Below are 19,946 nucleotides of genomic sequence, written 5' to 3' on the forward strand. Positions count from 1 at the left end.
CGTTTGCAGAGTGGTTCTCCTTCTGCAGGGGGAGGGGTGCTGATGGCCTGTTGGTCCTGTGGCGGGGCCTCCTGTCCACTAGCGGCAGTGGATGTGGAGGGCTGTTCATCGGTGTGGCTAGTGGTAGGGACCCGGTGGTGTGCCACTGCCTCCCTCATTGTGTTGGCCATGTCTGCCAGCACCCCTGCAATGGTGACCAGGGTGGTGTTGATGTCCTTCAAGTCCTCCCTGATCCCCAGGTACTGTCCCTCCTCAGCCTCGGGTTCTCCAGCATCTTGTCCAGTATCTGGCCCATCGTTTCCTGGGAATGATGGTATGCTCCCAGGATCTTGGTGAGTGCCTCCTGGAGAGTCGGTTCCCTGGGCCTGTCCTCCACCTGTCGCACAGCAGTCCTCCCAGCTTCCCTTTTATCCTGTGCCTCTGTCTCCTGAACTGTGTGCCCGAGGTCCCTGATCGTCCGGTGTTTGTGGGGTGGCCTGGGGTCCCTGTAGTGGTGGACATACTGCTGATTGACGTGTCCTGGGGACAGAGGTATGGGCCCGCTGGGTGGGTACTGTGCTGGTGTTTCCTGAGGGGGGAGGCTTTCTTGTGGTATGGGACACTGCCTGGGTAATCAACTGTCCGGAGAACCCTGATGGGCCATGTTGGTCATCCAGATCCAAGCGTCCAGAGCTGCTGTCATCACTGTGGGCCTCTTCTGGGGGGGGGACTGGATGTTGCTGGCACCTCTTCTCCAGTGATGTTGGCTGGGGGACCTGTGGGGATGTAAATGCAGTGTTATTGTTTCTATGTGTGACATCTTGTGCATGGGTGTGTTGCCCTCTATGGTTGTTATTGCCCTGGCAGCTTTGCCTTGTACAAGTAGTTATTTGGTGGGCTTGCTGTTTTCCTCTAGTGTGCATGCTTTAGTGATGGGTGTCCATGCAGGTCTGTGAGTGGTGTCCATGCATTGGTGTTGCATGCAGGGCTTGGTATTGGGAGGGGTGGGTTGTGATGGTGGGGCGTGTGGGAGGTGGTGGAGTGATAGCAGTAAGAGTAAGGGTGGGGGTATGTGATGGCATGCAGGTAGGGGCGTGATAGTAATAGAGAATTGACTTATCAGAGTCCAGTCCTCCTGCTAGGCCCTTCAGGATGCATGATTGCCAAGACTTGCTCCTTCCATGTTGTTAGTTGTGGGGTAGGAGGTGGGGGTCCACCACCAGTCCTCTGTACAGCTATTTGGTGTCTTGCTGCCACAGAACACACCTACCCCCGTAGATCGTTCCACCTCCTCCTGATGTAATCCCTTGTTCTTGGGTGCTGTCCTTCGGCATTGACCCTGTCCACAATTCTCCGCCATAGCTCCATCTTCCTAGCATTGGATGTCTGCTGCACCTGTGATCCGAAGAGCTGTGGCTCTACCCTGATGATTTCCTCCACCATGACCCTTAGCTCCTCCTCAGAGAACCTGGGGTGTTGTTATGGTGCCATGGGTGTAGTGTGAGTGGTGTGGGTGAGGGTTTGTGGGGTAATGTGTTGGTATAGGTGATGGTGGTGTGTGGCTGTGGTCTTGCTATCTCTCTTGTGGCACGTATTTGTATTCGTAAAGGGTTGTGGGTAATGTGTGTGTGTGTTTTATAGTGGTGTGGGTGCGGTATGTGTATGAGTGTCAGGAGTGTCTTATTTGAATTGTCCAATGTAGTGTTGTTTTGTATGTGTGTGTGTGTATTTTGAGCGCGGCAGTATGTAGCGCCACTGGTTTACTGCCATTGAATGTCCGCCATGGTGATTGGTGGGTCATAGGCCCTCATTCCGAGCCTGGCGGGCGGCGGAGGCCGCCCGCCAGGCTTCCCCCCTCCGAAATACCGCTCCGCGGTCGTAAGACCGCGGAGGGTATTCCGAGTTTTCCCCTGGGCTGGCGGGCGGTCTTCACAAGACCGCCCGCCAGCCCAGGGGAAAACTCCCTTCCCACGATGACGCCGGCTCGTAATAGAGCCGGCGGAGTGGGAAGGTGCGACGGGTGCAGTTGCACCCGTCGCGTATTTCAGTGTCTGCTTTGCAGACACTGAAATACTTTTAGGGGCCCTCTTACGGGGGCCCCTGCCGTGCCCATGCCATAGGCCCCAGGGGCCCCGCGACTCCCCCTCCCGCCATCCGGTTCCCGGCGGGAGAACCGCCAGGAACTGGATGGCGGGAGGGGGAGTCGGAATCCCCATGCCGGCGCAGCATGCTGCGCCGGCTTGGAGGATTCCTTTGGGGCAGCGGGAAACCGGCGGGAGACCGCCGGTTTCCCTTCTCTGACCGCGGCTGAGCCGCCGCGGTCAGAATGCCCCGCGGGGCACCGCCGGCCTGTCGGCGGTGCCACCGCGTCCCACGGCCCTGGCGGACTTGTTCCGCCAGGGTCGTAATGACCCCCATAATGTTGTGGGCGTAGTTCTGTTGGCGTAACGGTGTGGGGTTTGCTACCGCCAGTTTATCACTGACCTTTGGGCTGGCGGATTGCTATGTGTGTGTCATAATATGGGTAGCAGTAATCCGCTGCGGCAGCGGTATGTTGGCGGCAATCAGCATGGCGGTAAGCAGTACTTACCGCCAACGTCATAATGAGGGCCTTAGTGAGGAATTGCTCACAATACCTACGAGAACGCTGATACTGGGAGGCGATATGAATGATAGCCTGTCCCTTTTGGGGTCTATAGTATCTGGCGCCTTGGGAGGACGGACATTGTCCCACTCAAGACATTCGTAGATGCAATGGGACTGGTGGACCTGTGGTGCGAATATAACCCGATGGAGAAGCAGTTTGCATACTTCTTGCCAGTACACAATAGTTATTCCAGCTTAGATTACATATTCACTCAGTACTCTCTTGCCGGACAGTTCCACGGGGCCACATACCTTACGTGGGGCATTTCTGACCATTTCCCAGTGGAGGTAGCACTTTTTAGACCCCGCACGGAACAGACGCTACCCCTCAGATTAGACCCTGGTACTTTAAAGATTGAGCTTTTTGGGACAAAATGCGGGAACGGACAGCTCAGTATTTCCGGGACAACGAAGGGACAGTTGCCTCACCCTGTACCCTGTGGAAGGCTTTTAAAATGGTACTGTGTGATCATGCCCGAGCCCTGATTGGTTGAATTATAAAAAAACAAACTCTACAGTGTGAGGAGTTTGAAAAAGATATAGCCGCTCCAGAAGCAGAAATACTGCAGGGGGAAGAACCGAGTCAGGACCAGAGTCATAAGCTCCGGCTCTGACCTAAGGAGCTAAGAGACTTAGGCCCTCATTCCGACCCTGGCGGTCATAGACCGCTAGGGCCGCGGGTGACGGAAGCACCACCAACAGGCTGGCGGTGCTTCCTTGCCCATTCTGACCGCGGTGGTAAAGCCGCGGTCAGAAAACCGGGTCCGGCGGTTTCCCGACGGATTTCCCCCGGCTGGGCGAATCCGCCATGGGGATTCTGACCCCCTTACCGCCAGCCTGTTTCTGGCGGTCTTTACCGCCAGTAACAGGATGGCGGGAACGGGTGTCCTGGGGGGCCCTGCACTGCCCATGCCAATGGCCAATGCCAATGGCATGGGCAGTGCAGGGGCCCCCTAACAGGGCCCCAGCATGCTTTTCACTGTCTGCCTAGCAGACAGTGAAAAGTGCGACGGGTGCAACTGCACCCGTCGCACACCTGCAACACCGCCGGCTCCATTCGGAGCCGGCTTCAGTGTTGCAGGCCCCTTTCCCGCCGGCCCAGCGGGAAAGTTGGAATGGCCCCAGCGGACTTTTGACCGCGGGGCGGCCAAATGGCGCTTCCCTACAGGTGGGCGGCAACCGCCACCCGTCGGGGTCAGAATGACCCCCTTAATGAAGAACAAGACCAGGACATGCACTAGCTGAGCATTGCTGTCTCTACAAAGTTGATGAAAAGGCTAACAAACTCATAGCCTGGCTTGAAAGAAGGGACAGGGGGAGGAACTGGGTAGTGGCATTAAGAGATGAGGAAGAGGTAACACACACCACTGGGGAAGCGTTAGCAGAAGCCTTCGCCAAGTATTTTGAACAGCTATAAGCGTCCATGACTATATATACAGGCAAGGACTGTGCAGACCTCCAAGCTCTCTCTAGTGGTGATAGGGATGCTCTGGAGCAAGATTTGATGGATGCGGAGGTGGGGAGTCCAATCAGAGAAGTCCAGTCAGGGGAGCAGCCGGGCCAAACAGATTACAAATAGAGCTATACAAATGTGTGGCCAAAGGCGCTGCAAGGCACGTTAAACTTGTTCCATGAGGAGAGAAAAGAGGGTATCCGCCTATAAGATCTGAGAATAGCATCCATCGTAGTAATTTCCAAACAGGGTGAGAAGCCGGAGGCTTGTAGTTCCTACCAAGCCATATCCCTCTTTAATGTGGAGGTCAAGGTTTTGGCCAACAGACTGAAAAAAGTAATTGCAACCATGATCCACCAGGACCAGTCCGGGTTTATGCCCCACACAGGCACTAGATTCAAACTGGGATATCTTTACAGGGTCATGCATATGACCAAGTCACTCGAGCACCAGGATGCATGTTTGCTGTCCTTGGACGCACTGATGGTCTTTGATAGTATTGAATGTCCATACCTTTTTGCACCTTTTGGGGCTTCAACTCCACGTTTTGCAACTGGATTAAACTCTTTTATCAAGTCCCCTTGGCAAGGGTACGAGTATACGGTGCGCTCCTCTGCTCTTTCACCCGTCACAAGGGAACAAGATAGGGATCCCTTTTCCCAATGATTTTTGCCTTGGCACTGGAGCCTTTTTCTGCTAGGATACATCAAGACCCTCTCATATGGGGGAATAGTAGGAGGGGGTCAATGAGAAGAGCGTATCTCTCTCTATGCAGACGATATTCTACTGTATGCTTCTAGACCTCGAACCACGGTGGACAGATTGCTCCATACTTATTCTGGCTATCAAATTAACTGGGACAAGTCCTTCAACTTCCCTCTTGTGGGGAGCGCCCCTTACACTGCCATCACTGTGTATTGCCTGGTGGTGACAGATGGGGTCTGATATTTTGGCATACATATAATGCGCAGCATGGATAGATTGATCAGGAAAAAACTGCTCCTCCAACTGGGGCGCCTTCACAGTGATGTGGTGCACTGGCGGGGGCTCCCTATTGTGGAAGTTTCTTGACTTGGCGTGAGGGCTCCATTTTGTCTAACATTTCAGTTCCATTTGTTTTGTGCTATGAGCAAAATTGTATGTCTTCAGCCGCCCTGCTCAATTTTCTTTCTTGCAAATGTGCTGGTTTCTAAGAGTTGCTTTCGAAACTTGGCAGATGGGCTAACCGCCCCATGTTCTTAGAAATGTTAGATCTGTGTTTGAACATCCTGTTCTTGTGGTTCAAAGGTGTTACAGGAAATGTTAGCTTGAACGTGTTTGGAAATTATGACGCATGTGTAGTGTGGTAAAGTGGTTTTTTTTTGCAATAAAGACATCAAATGCTGAGGGAGAGGTCAGTTGCCTTGGCCAAAGTGTGTCATTTCGACACTCTTTGGAGCGATCAAATGCAGCAAAATAAAATGCTATCTTGAAGCAAAATCTGAATCCTTGTATTTTATCTTGTAGAAATTAATTTCACACTGTCTCCCTCATGGGCCGAACTGTTCTCTTTATGATGATGGCCCTCCCACGCCTATTATATATTCTACAGAACACTCCATATAGGGTGCAGCCCAAGCTATTTAGGAAAATTAACAGCGAGCTGTGTAGCCTATTGTGGGATGGGGTAGTTCGCGAATCACCCTAACTAAGCTCCAACTCGAAGTATTTGAAGGTGGACTGGAAGCTTCCGACATACGTACCTACTATTGGGCGGCACAACTATGAACGATAAGTTACTGGGTGTTTGTGGACAATGACAACCCTGCATTTCGAGTGGTCAGGAAGGTAATGGGTTAAAGAGGCTACCCGTCAATTCTATATGGCGAGAAGCGGGAGGACCAGTTGTCACTATACACTCAATCGGTGGTGCCGCATGGAGGGAAGCAAATAATTTTCTGGGCTAGGAAGGCAAGCTCACAGGCAGGACCCCTATATGGGGCAATAAACTTCTACGGGTGGTCGGAAACCTTCAAGGCTTTTGGGGACTAATTGGCATTGACAATTTGGGAGACTTTAGAGAGGGGGATCACTGCTGGCATTTGCGGACCTGGAGAAGGAATATGGGATGTGAGAATCCGAACACTTTAAACATCTGAAGCTTGGGTACGTGTTGCGATGCCATATACCAGAGGGGAGCAAATACCGGAATCATCTCCGCCGGAGGACAGGTTGCTATTAAATCCAATGACAAATAAGGCCATCTCCCTGACAAATAAGAAAATAATGACAACTCCACTGATCCCCTGTGGTCACTGTGGGCAGCCTGAGAGGGTAACATAGGGCTAATCTAAGATGCAGGGGGGCCCGTTTGACCCTAATGAATTGCTATTCTGCATTTCGCCAACAACAACATCATACCAACCAGTTCATGCACACCCCTTGGAACCTCTTTCACATAGCCGAGGAGGGCAATCAACAGAGAGGATGGAACCCCTGACCCCCTGTGAATCACTTCAAACACCTCCTTCCAGTATTCCTGCAATCGGAGCCAGCTCCACGCCACATGCATAAAGTCAGCTCTCTCCTCGGAGCATCGCCCAAATCGCGAGTCCGCACGAAGCCCCATCATACAAAATCTACTGGGGGTGTAATATACTCTGTGCAAGAATATAAAATGAATTAGACGCAGGCGATAGTTAGGGGAAAGATCTTGCATTTGTGTGAAGCAGTTCCTCAAACATTCATCTCATAATGATAAACCTAAATTACGTTCTCATGCATCGTGAGAGCTAGCAGCCGCTGGGAGAACAGCAGCCTGCATCACAGTGTATAGCTGTGTTACAAGGCGACGCAGCATTAGGGATGTATACAGAATTTCCAGAGCCTGCTAAACTGGTGGTGTCGTGGGGAATGAACTGTTCAGCTCGCAAATAGCTGTCCTGACCTGGAAATAGGGGAGTCTATATATAAAAAAATAGTAGGGTTCCTGTAGGATCAACTCTGGGGTTACGAATTGGTTGTCAGGATACAGTGATCTCATAGTGGTAAGCCACATTTGTTGTAGTCTTGCCTTTATCCCAGCCTTCCTAGGCACGGGGATCAAGGGATGATCCAGCAGTGGCACAAACGACTAATATAAGATGCTTGCCCCGGTCTGACAGAGCAAGCCCTGCCATGCCAGCACAGTACAAGCAACCATGTCGATCCATGCGTGGGGCTGAGGAGGGGCCATGAAAATCGCACTAGAAGGTTGGCGTGGGGTGATCAAGTCATGCTCTGGTGCAGTATGAGGGGGACCCAGTATCGGGTGTATTCAGAAGTGTGTAAAATGCACCTGGACACACCAGTAATATAGTTCTAGGTTGGGCGTGGCAACAGCTCCCAAGAGACTCGGACTGCCCACTTGTCCAGGCTAAGAATATCAACAAGAAGCGCAACCTGGATCTGAAGCTGGACGTAAGCAGCACTGGTAGATTAAGAAATATATACAGAAACTTGGATTAGACAATCAACTAGGCAATGGCATTCTTCCCAATCTGCGGCAAGGAGCACCAGCACTCTACCTTGTTTACAAGCCAGGAAACGTGCAGCCATAGTTCATCGCCCACAGCTCATCCAAATTTTCACTAAGCCATATCCCCAGGTACCGGGTTGGCTCCTTAGCCCAGCATAAAGGGTACGCAGAGGTGAAAGGGGTGGTAGAATCCGTCAGTGGGAATATCACTGATTTAGTCAAATTAATCTTTATACTGGAAAGATCCCCAAAGCGGAGGAACTCACGCAAAAGGGATCTACATTTTTGTGCAGGTGCAGGTCCAGTACGTAATTTGCATACATTGACACGAGTATAGGATGAGGCGTATACAATAGTCCTCTATGCCTGTGATGCTGCTGTAGCTTTTCCACCAGAGGCTCCACCGCCACTGCGACTAAAATTGGCAACAAGGGACACCCCTGATGGGTGCCCGGGCGGACAGGAAAAGGCTCTGTCACAGCGCCATTGATACGAATCCGTGCCGAAGAATCAGTTTTAAGCAGTTTAAATAATCATAGATATTTTGAACTAATGCCCAACCTGGCAAGCAGGGAGAAGAGGAAGGACCATTCAAGTGAGTCAAATGCTTTAGTAGCGTCAAGGAAGATCGCTGCAGCCTGACTTATCGGGTCCAGTGATTGGGCAACAGCGAAGTAAGTTTTCAGGTTGTAGGAGGTAGACCGGCCGGGGATGAACCCGGATTGATCTGGTAGCACTATGGATGGCAATAACGGGAAGAGTCTAGATGCAATCAATTTAGCCACAATTTTACTGTCGATATTAATTGGCTACAAGGGACGATGAATCACAACTGGTTAGGCATTTCCTGGGCTTAAGGACAGTAACAATTAATGCTTCTCTTAATGAAGATGGAAGCCAGCCCTCTTCTATCGATTCCTCATACATGTCGAGTAGAAAGCACGCCAGGATGTCAGCATACTCTTTTTATAGAAGACAACAGTTAACCCATTCAGTCCAGGCGCCTTATCAGAAGGCAGGCTCTTTATGGCCTGTATTATGTCCTCTTCAGCATAAGGATTATACAGGTTTTAGCTATGCCCATCCTCCAATCAGAGAAGACTAACCAAGTCAAGGTAGTAGGAAACTGGCACTTGTTACAGTTACCCATTCCCCCCCACCCTCCACTTTTTGCCTGGTTTTGATGCTGACTTGACAGAGTGCGTTGGGATCCTGCTAACCAGGCCCCAAAACCAGTGTTCTTTCCCCAAAAATGTACCATTGTTTCCACAATTAGCACACCTCTGGCACACAGATAAGTCCCTGGTAAAAGATACCAGTGGTACCAAGAGCCCTGTGGCCAGGGAAGGTCCCTAAGGGCTGCAGCATGTGTAGTGCCACCCTAAAGGACCCCTCACCAAACACATGCACATTGCCATTGCAGATTGTGTGTGTTGGTGGGGAGAAAAGGTCCACAAAACACTGCCTGTGGTATGGGTAAGTCACCCCTCTAGCAAGCCTTACAGCCCTAAGGCAGGGTACACTATACCACAGGGGAGGGCATAGTTGCATGAGCAATATGCCCCTTCAGTGTGTAAGTCCATTCTTAGACACTGTAAATACAGTGTGGCAATATTAAGTATATGGTCTGGGAGTTTTTCATTATGAACTCCACAGTTCCATAATGGCTTCAATGAATACTTGGAAGTTTGGTATCAAACTTCTCAGCACAATAAACCCCCACTGATGCCAGTGTGGGATTTATTAAAAAACATGCACACAGAGGGCATCTTAGTGATGCCCCCTGTATTTTACCCAATCCTCTAGTGTGGGACTGACTGGTCTGCGCCAGCCTGCCACTAGCTGCCAAGTTTCTGAACCCATGGGGTGAGGGCATCTGTGCTCTCTGAGGCCAAAAGCAAACCCTGTTCTGGGTGAAGGTGCTTCAAACCTCCCTCCTGCAGGAACTGTGACACCTGGCGGTGAGCCTCAAAGGCTCAGGCCTCATGTTACAGTGCCCCAGGGCACTCCAGCTAGTAGAGATGCCCACCCCCAGACAAAGCCCCCACTTTGGTAGCAGTTCAGCATGAAACTTAGGAAAAACAAGGAGGAGTGACCACTCAGCTGGAACTACCCCTAAGGTGTCCAGAGCTGAAGTGACCCCCTCCCTGAAGAATCCCCTATTTTGGTTTGGAGGACAGGGACCAATAGACATAGGAATGTGACCCCCTCCCCAAAGGGAGTGGACACAAGGAGGGTGTAGCCAGCCTCAAGGACAGTAGCCATTGGCTACTTCCCTCTGACCCTTATAATACCCCTAAATCATATATTTAAGGGCTTCCCTGAACCCAACCCACCAGATTCCTGGCGACCTAACAAGAAGAAGAAGGACTGCTAAGCTGAAACCTCCAGCATGGAAGAAGGAAGATGACAACTGATTTGGCCTCAGCCCTACCAGCCTGTCTCCTGCTTCAAAGACCCTGCAAAAGAACAGCGAAGCATCTAGCCCGTTCTGCCAAGCTCCAGAGGACTGCCGTGCACCTAAAAGGACAAGAACTCCCGTGGACAGCGGCCCTGTCCAAAAAGAAACCAACAACCAAGCACTCCCACCTCACTCCGAATGCGTGAGTCCTAAGGACTCTGTACCCGATGCCCACGGCCTGTGTCCAGGTGGTCTACCCAGCTAGAGAGGATCCCCAGGCAATTCCAAGCAAGTGCCTACCCTAGGTTGACCTCTCCACCCCTCCACGATGACACCTGCAGAGAGAATCCCGAGGACCCCCCTGACCGTGAAAGTTCCGGACGAAGAAATCCGATGCCAAAGGACCCACTGCATCCGCAGCTCCCAGGCCTTGGATAAATCGACACCCGGTGCAGCTCATTCAACAGGCAGCACTCCTCCCTGTCCAACCGGTGGTGTGCCTGAGATGTCCCCCAGGTCCTTGCCTGCAGCCCCCGAGTGTCCCCCGGAGTCCCCTCATAGACCAGCATTTAAACCCAATGTCCTGTTTTCACCCTGCACCCGGCCGACCCTGTGCCGCTGAGGGTGTATGTTTGGTGCCTACTTGTGGCCCCTCCAGTGCTCCTCTACTCCCCCCTGGTCTACCCTTCGAGTCGCAGGTACTTACCGGCAGGCAGAACTAATTTTCGAGTACCCCCCGTCTCCTTAGGAGCCCACGTTAAAATTGCTAATCTTTGACCTCTGCACCCTGCCGGCCCCGTGTTGCTGGTGGTGGGTGTTTGGGGTTAACTTGAACCCCAACTGGTGAACTTCCTAAAACCCAGAGACTGAAACTGTAAGTGTTGAACTTACATGTAAAACGATCTAACATTTCTTCCCTGCAGGAACTGTTTCTGAAAATTGCAGTGTCCATTTTAAAAACAGATTATTGCCAATATTTCAAAAACTGTATAACTTAACAATTTCAAACAAAGTACTGTTGATACATGTGTGAAATACGAATCTATGACGTACTTACCTGCAACTTGAAACTTGTGGTTTTAAAAATAAATCAAGAAAATATATTTTTGCTATATAAAAACCATTGGTCTGGAGTTAAGTCGTTCAGTGTGTGCTTCTTCTATTGTCTGTGTGTGTACAACAAATGCTTTGCACTGCCCACTGATAAGTCTAACTGCTCGACCCCAAAACCACAAAAGAGAGCATTAGTATTATCTACTTTAGCCTCTGTTAAACGTCTGGGGAACCCCTGGACTCTGTGCACACTATATCTCATTTTGATATAGTACATGCAGAGCCAGCTTTCTACAGTAGTCAGAAAATTCCTCAGTCCCTGGGTCAAGGGAAGAGGAATACAGACACAAATAAAAGACAATCATAATTTTCTGAACTGCGGCCATGCCCACCTGCAATGACAAATCCTCATCCTGCAATGCTAGACTATATTAGCTGGCACAGGCTTGCGAAACAAGTTGGCTAGTGTCTTCCCAGCCCTGCATCCCTCACCATATCTTCTAGCACTCACAGCCCTCCCAAGATAGCAAACCTCTTGGTGCGAAGCTTCCTCATACAAGTTAAGAACAGTCCTAGCCTCGGCAAGATAAGCAACATCTCCGGCCTCAATTTATTTATGCTCACGCTCCCCGAGTTGCTGCTCCAACTCCATCAACTTGGATCGCAGCGTGGGTAGGATTTCATGTTGCTTAGCCAAGCAGGCCCTCCTAATAAGCACTTTAAATGCCTCCTAGAGTGTTCCCGCCTACTGCACTGATCCCTTATTACGGGTGAAGAAGTGTACTGTGGCTTCCCACACTTCCGACCAGAAGACATGATCTTGTAGGGCACCAGCTGGCAGCAGCCAAGGGAAAGCTTGCAAATTCGGTCCAGGTATTCTCCGTTCTAATAATACTGGTGAGTGGTCAGACAGAGTGCGAGGATTATGTGAGAATGCTGGGGTCCAGAACTCTGCATCCCTGGTGAACAGCCACATGTCTAGCTGGGACCAGCTGTTGAGGGCAGTACTAATGCACGTTGCCTCCCAAACATCCCAACGGCAGCTTTCCCTCAAGTAAACAAGAGCATGCTCCACTATAATGGTGCTGGGTGGGATGGACTCCTGTCACTCCCTCTATCAAAATCGGGGACAAGACTAACATTGAAATCAACCCCCCACAGTAAAGTACTCGGTCCAAGAAACTCAGCCAGCCACCAAACCTCAGTAAGCAAATCGTGGGTGTCCACATTGGGCAGTATCTTGAAATCAGCCTAAAGGGGTGGTCATAAATTACACCTGCCGATATCACAGACCTACCACCTGACTCATAGATTACATCCCAGGTCTGCCACGGCAGGCCCCTGCGGATGAGGGTAGCCATTTCCGAGTACAGCACGAATAGTTAGCTGCATGAACTTCACCTATCCATCTCGCTTGCAGGCGAGACCCATTCTGATCAGTAAGGTGAGTCACCTGCAGCATACAAAGGTCTAACCCGTGCCGTTGAAGGCATGCTGATACCTGATGCATTTTTTGTACATCATTAAGGCAACGAATATTCCATGTTATGCATTTCAACAGGTTAGAAGTGCATCCCGTGACAGTATCATGAGGTACACAGATTCATGTTTTATACTGCGCCCCAATTCGCTAAGGAATAGCTCAAGCGTGCCGATCAAGGTCAGAGAAGGTACAAGAAACCCACAGTCAAGGACAATAAGTAATGAACTACAAACACCCACCCCACCTACCACCCATGCCGAGCCCAGCAAACGGGCCTGGCCTACTTAACCCACCCAAAGAACCACCCATATTATCTCCGGAATAATGGGAGCAGTCACACCATAGCAGACTCACCCTGGGGGCGATGAAGATGCCGCCAAATCCCGCACCGAAAGGGGACGGGTGGTCGGGGAGAGTAGTCAACAGGTGCGTACCCCAAACAGGCAGCTGGACACGCTTGTCAAAGCCTGGTACAGTTAATCATCTGTGTAAGCAGCCAGGCCAGCAATCAGACTTGGCCATTGTCGCTCAGATGACCTTCTCCATCATCCTGCCGAGCCACCCACTCAGCCCCAGATCTCTTGGGGATCGATTTCACGAATGTTCCCGCCTTCATAAGGCGGGTAAAGAAATGCTGCTTGACCCCAATCTGCACTCTCAGCTTCACTGGATAGATTATTGAATATGACTCCTCTGTTTGGAGCATGGTCCGTTTTATAGCCAGGATCTCCCTGCGTGCAGCCTGAATCATCGGTGTATAATCGGGGAAAATGGTGAGCATGCAATTCAGGTACACCATAGGGTGCCGCTCCTGTGCCAGGCATAGAATGGCATCACAGTTTCTATAGTTTAAAAGCCTGGTGATAATAGGGCGAGGTGGAGACCCCAGGGGCAGCCTTGGACCAAGTGAAGGATGGGCGTGCTAACCACCATAATTGAGGACAGACCATCTTGGAAGAGTGTCTTAAGCAAGTCCTCTACAAAGTCTTCCAATCATCCCATTGCCGTGGACTTTGGGACATCTAGGATACGAATATTATTTCTCCACAAGTGCGCCTCCAAATCTTCATTCTTGTTTCTGATTAACTCCAGAACCTTTTCCATCTAGAAAAGATGCTTGGAGTGCTTCCCATAATCCAAGTCTGATGTACGGTGGTCGAGTTGCTGATTGTGATCGTCCACCCTATCTTTGAGGCGGTCCATTTTATCGGTGAGCTGATCCAACTTTGAGTCTATGCTCACAAGACTTTGCTTCAGCTCAAGAAACATAGGTGGTCATTATGACATTGGGGGTGACTGTTAAAGTGGTGGTAATACCGCCAACAGGCTGGCGGTAATTACCACCAAATTATGACCATGGCGGTGTTTCCTCCCATAGACAACCAATGTACCACACCAACCACCAGGGCGTTAACACCACTGACCACGGCGGTAACCATCAACAGCCAGGCGGAAGACAAGGTACCGCCCACCATATTATGACACAGCAAAACACCAGGATTTGGGGGGCGGTACCAACGCCATCAAAAGCCTGGCGGAAACAGAACACAGAAAACGAAAGACTCACCAACAAGTACACAGAGGACTCCGCCATGGAGTTGGAACTTTAAGTCTTTCCGATGCACTTCTATGCCATGGCCCTCCTGGAACACCAACGCAGACAAAGACGTTGACGGCGAGTACAGCCACCTAACACACAAGGGAGGGAGGGAGGAAAAGGAGAGTGACACACACGCACAACAAACCCCATTCACACCCACCCAGTACACAGAACCAGCTGCAGAGTTAAACCAATGACACAGGACACATGTTAAAATGAAACAAGGACCACAACGATTATCAACAGAAGCGCAACCTGGATCTGAAGCTGGACGTAAGCAGCACTGGTAGATTAAGAAATATATACAGAAACTTGGATTAGACAATCAACTAGGCAATGGCATTCTTCCCAATCTGCGGCAAGGAGCACCAGCACTCTACCTTGTTTACAAGCCAGGAAACGTGCAGCCATAGTTCATCGCCCACAGCTCATCCAAATTTTCACTAAGCCATATCCCCAGGTACCGGGTTGGCTCCTTAGCCCAGCATAAAGGGTACGCAGAGGTGAAAGGGGTGGTAGAATCCGTAAGTGGGAATATCACTGATTTAGTCAAATTAATCTTTATACTGGAAAGATCCCCAAAGCGGAGGAACTCACGCAAAAGGGATCTACATTTTTGTGCAGGTCCAGTACGTAATTTGCATACATTGACACGAGTATAGGATGAGGCGTATACAATAGTCCTCTATGCCTGTGATGCTGCTGTAGCTTTTCCACCAGAGGCTCCACCGCCACTGCGACTAAAATTGGCAACAAGGGACACCCCTGATGGGTTCCCGGGCGGACAGGAAAAGGCTCTGTCACAGCGCCATTGATACGAATCCGTGCCGAAGAATCAGTTTTAAGCAGTTTAAATAATCATAGATATTTTGAACTAATGCCCAACCTGGCAAGCAGGGAGAAGAGGAAGGACCATTCAAGTGAGTCAAATGCTTTAGTAGCGTCAAGGAAGATCGCTGCAGCCTGACTTATCGGGTCCAGTGATTGGGCAACAGCGAAGTAAGTTTTCAGGTTGTAGGAGGTAGACCGGCCGGGGATGAACCCGGATTGATCTGGTAGCACTATGGATGGCAATAACAGGAAGAGTCTAGATGCAATCAATTTAGCCACAATTTTACTGTCGATATTAATTGGCTACAAGGGACGATGAATCACAACTGGTTAGGCATTTCCTGGGCTTAAGGACAGTAACAATTAATGCTTCTCTTAATGAAGATGGAAGCCAGCCCTCTTCTATCGATTCCTCATACATGTCGAGTAGAAAGCACGCCAGGATGTCAGCATACTCTTTTTATAGAAGACAACAGTTAACCCATTCAGTCCAGGCGCCTTATCAGAAGGCAGGCTCTTTATGGCCTGTATTATGTCCTCTTCAGCAGAAGGATTATACAGGTTTTAGCTATGCCCATCCTCCAATCAGAGAAGACTAACCAAGTCAAGGTAGTAGGAAACTGGCACTTGTTACAGTTACCCATTCCCCCCCACCCTCCACTTTTTGCCTGGTTTTGATGCTGACTTGACAGAGTGCGTTGGGATCCTGCTAACCAGGCCCCAAAACCAGTGTTCTTTCCCCAAAAATGTACCATTGTTTCCACAATTAGCACACCTCTGGCACACAGATAAGTCCCTGGTAAAAGATACCAGTGGTACCAAGAGCCCTGTGGCCAGGGAAGGTCCCTAAGGGCTGCAGCATGTGTAGTGCCACCCTAAAGGACCCCTCACCAAACACATGCACATTGCCATTGCAGATTGTGTGTGTTGGTGGGGAGAAAAGGTCCACAAAACACTGCCTGTGGTATGGGTAAGTCACCCCTCTAGCAAGCCTTACAGCCCTAAGGCAGGGTACACTATACCACAGGGGAGGGCATAGTTGCATGAGCAATATGCCCCTTCAGTGTGTAAGTCCATTCTTAGACACTGTAAATACAGTGTGGCAATATTAAGTATATGGTCTGGGAGTTTTTCATTATGAACTCCACAGTTCCATAATGGCTTCAATGAATACTTGGAAGTTTGGTATCAAACTTCTCAGCACAATAAACCCCCACTGATGCCAGTGTGGGATTTATTAAAAAACATGCACACAGAGGGCATCTTAGTGATGCCCCCTGTATTTTACCCAATCCTCTAGTGTGGGACTGACTGGTCTGCGCCAGCCTGCCACTAGCTGCCAAGTTTCTGAACCCATGGGGTGAGGGCATCTGTGCTCTCTGAGGCCAAAAGCAAACCCTGTTCTGGGTGAAGGTGCTTCAAACCTCCCTCCTGCAGGAACTGTGACACCTGGCGGTGAGCCTCAAAGGCTCAGGCCTCATGTTACAGTGCCCCAGGGCACTCCAGCTAGTAGAGATGCCCACCCCCAGACAAAGCCCCCACTTTGGTAGCAGTTCAGCATGAAACTTAGGAAAAACAAGGAGGAGTGACCACTCAGCTGGAACCACCCCTAAGGTGTCCAGAGCTGAAGTGACCCCCTCCCTGAAGAATCCCCTATTTTGGTTTGGAGGACAGGGACCAATAGACATAGGAATGTGACCCCCTCCCCAAAGGGAGTGGACACAAGGAGGGTGTAGCCAGCCTCAAGGACAGTAGCCATTGGCTACTTCCCTCTGACCCTTATAATACCCCTAAATCATATATTTAAGGGCTTCCCTGAACCCAACCCACCAGATTCCTGGCGACCTAACAAGAAGAAGAAGGACTGCTAAGCTGAAACCTCCAGCAGAGAAGAAGGAAGATGACAACTGATTTGGCCTCAGCCCTACCAGCCTGTCTCCTGCTTCAAAGACCCTGCAAAAGAACAGCGAAGCATCTAGCCCGTTCTGCCAAGCTCCAGAGGACTGCCGTGCACCTAAAAGGACAAGAACTCCCGTGGACAGCGGCCCTGTCCAAAAAGAAACCAACAACCAAGCACTCCCACCTCACTCCGAATGCGTGAGTCCTAAGGACTCTGTACCCGATGCCCACGGCCTGTGTCCAGGTGGTCTACCCAGCTAGAGAGGATCCCCAGGCAATTCCAAGCAAGTGCCTACCCTAGGTTGACCTCTCCACCCCTCCACGATGACACCTGCAGAGAGAATCCCGAGGACCCCCCTGACCGTGAAAGTTCCGGACGAAGAAATCCGATGCCAAAGGACCCACTGCATCCGCAGCTCCCAGGCCTTGGATAAATCGACACCCGGTGCAGCTCATTCAACAGGCAGCACTCCTCCCTGTCCAACCGGTGGTGTGCCTGAGATGTCCCCCAGGTCCTTGCCTGCAGCCCCGAGTGTCCCCCGGAGTCCCCTCATAGACCAGCATTTAAACCCAATGTCCTGTTTTCACCCTGCACCCGGCCGACCCTGTGCCGCTGAGGGTGTATGTTTGGTGCCTACTTGTGGCCCCTCCAGTGCTCCTCTACTCCCCCCTGGTCTACCCTTCGAGTCGCAGGTACTTACCGGCAGGCAGAACTAATTTTCGAGTACCCCCCGTCTCCTTAGGAGCCCACGTTAAAATTGCTCATCTTTGACCTCTGCACCCTGCCGGCCCCGTGTTGCTGGTGGTGGGTGTTTGGGGTTAACTTGAACCCCAACTGGTGAACTTCCTAAAACCCAGAGACTGAAACTGTAAGTGTTGAACTTACATGTAAAACGATCTAACATTTCTTCCCTGCAGGAACTGTTTCTGAAAATTGCAGTGTCCATTTTAAAAACAGATTATTGCCAATATTTCAAAAACTGTATAACTTAACAATTTCAAACAAAGTACTGTTGATACATGTGTGAAATACGAATCTATGACGTACTTACCTGCAACTTGAAACTTGTGGTTTTAAAAATAAATCAAGAAAATATATTTTTGCTATATAAAAACCATTGGTCTGGAGTTAAGTCGTTCAGTGTGTGCTTCTTCTATTGTCTGTGTGTGTACAACAAATGCTTTGCACTGCCCACTGATAAGTCTAACTGCTCGACCCCAAAACCACAAAAGAGAGCATTAGTATTATCTACTTTAGCCTCTGTTAAACGTCTGGGGAACCCCTGGACTCTGTGCACACTATATCTCATTTTGATATAGTACATGCAGAGCCAGCTTTCTACAGTAGTCAGAAAATTCCTCAGTCCCTGGGTCAAGGGAAGAGGAATACAGACACAAATAAAAGACAATCATAATTTTCTGAACTGCGGCCATGCCCACCTGCAATGACAAATCCTCATCCTGCAATGCTAGACTATATTAGCTGGCACAGGCTTGCGAAACAAGTTGGCTAGTGTCTTCCCAGCCCTGCATCCCTCACCATATCTTCTAGCACTCACAGCCCTCCCAAGATAGCAAACCTCTTGGTGCGAAGCTTCCTCATACAAGTTAAGAACAGTCCTAGCCTCGGCAAGATAAGCAACATCTCCGGCCTCAATTTATTTATGCTCACGCTCCCCGAGTTGCTGCTCCAACTCCATCAACTTGGATCGCAGCGTGGGTAGGATTTCATGTTGCTTAGCCAAGCAGGCCCTCCTAATAAGCACTTTAAATGCCTCCTAGAGTGTTCCCGCCTACTGCACTGATCCCTTATTACGGGTGAAGAAGTGTACTGTGGCTTCCCACACTTCCGACCAGAAGACATGATCTTGTAGGGCACCAGCTGGCAGCAGCCAAGGGAAAGCTTGCAAATTCGGTCCAGGTATTCTCCGTTCTAATAATACTGGTGAGTGGTCAGACAGAGTGCGAGGATTATGTGAGAATGCTGGGGTCCAGAACTCTGCATCCCTGGTGAACAGCCACATGTCTAGCTGGGACCAGCTGTTGAGGGCAGTACTAATGCACGTTGCCTCCCAAACATCCCAACGGCAGCTTTCCCTCAAGTAAACAAGAGCATGCTCCACTATAATGGTGCTGGGTGGGATGGACTCCTGTCACTCCCTCTATCAAAATCGGGGACAAGACTAACATTGAAATCAACCCCCCACAGTAAAGTACTCGGTCCAAGAAACTCAGCCAGCCACCAAACCTCAGTAAGCAAATCGTGGGTGTCCACATTGGGCAGTATCTTGAAATCAGCCTAAAGGGGTGGTCATAAATTACACCTGCCGATATCACAGACCTACCACCTGACTCATAGATTACATCCCAGGTCTGCCACGGCAGGCCCCTGCGGATGAGGGTAGCCATTTCCGAGTACAGCACGAATAGTTAGCTGCATGAACTTCACCTATCCATCTCGCTTGCAGGCGAGACCCATTCTGATCAGTAAGGTGAGTCACCTGCAGCATACAAAGGTCTAACCCGTGCCGTTGAAGGCATGCTGATACCTGATGCATTTTTTGTACATCATTAAGGCAACGAATATTCCATGTCATGCATTTCAACAGGTTAGAAGTGCATCCCGTGACAGTATCATGAGGTACACAGATTCATGTTTTATACTGCGCCCCAATTCGCTAAGGAATAGCTCAAGCGTGCCGATCAAGGTCAGAGAAGGTACAAGAAACCCACAGTCAAGGACAATAAGTAATGAACTACAAACACCCACCCCACCTACCACCCATGCCGAGCCCAGCAAACGGGCCTGGCCTACTTAACCCACCCAAAGAACCACCCATATTATCTCCGGAATAATGGGAGCAGTCACACCATAGCAGACTCACCCTGGGGGCGATGAAGATGCCGCCAAATCCCGCACCGAAAGGGGACGGGTGGTCGGGGAGAGTAGTCAACAGGTGCGTACCCCAAACAGGCAGCTGGACACGCTTGTCAAAGCCTGGTACAGTTAATCATCTGTGTAAGCAGCCAGGCCAGCAATCAGACTTGGCCATTGTCGCTCAGATGACCTTCTCCATCATCCTGCCGAGCCACCCACTCAGCCCC

This window comes from Pleurodeles waltl, chromosome 7 (genome assembly GCF_031143425.1).
Source record: "Pleurodeles waltl isolate 20211129_DDA chromosome 7, aPleWal1.hap1.20221129, whole genome shotgun sequence".
In the NCBI taxonomy this organism is placed as follows: domain Eukaryota; kingdom Metazoa; phylum Chordata; class Amphibia; order Caudata; family Salamandridae; genus Pleurodeles; species Pleurodeles waltl.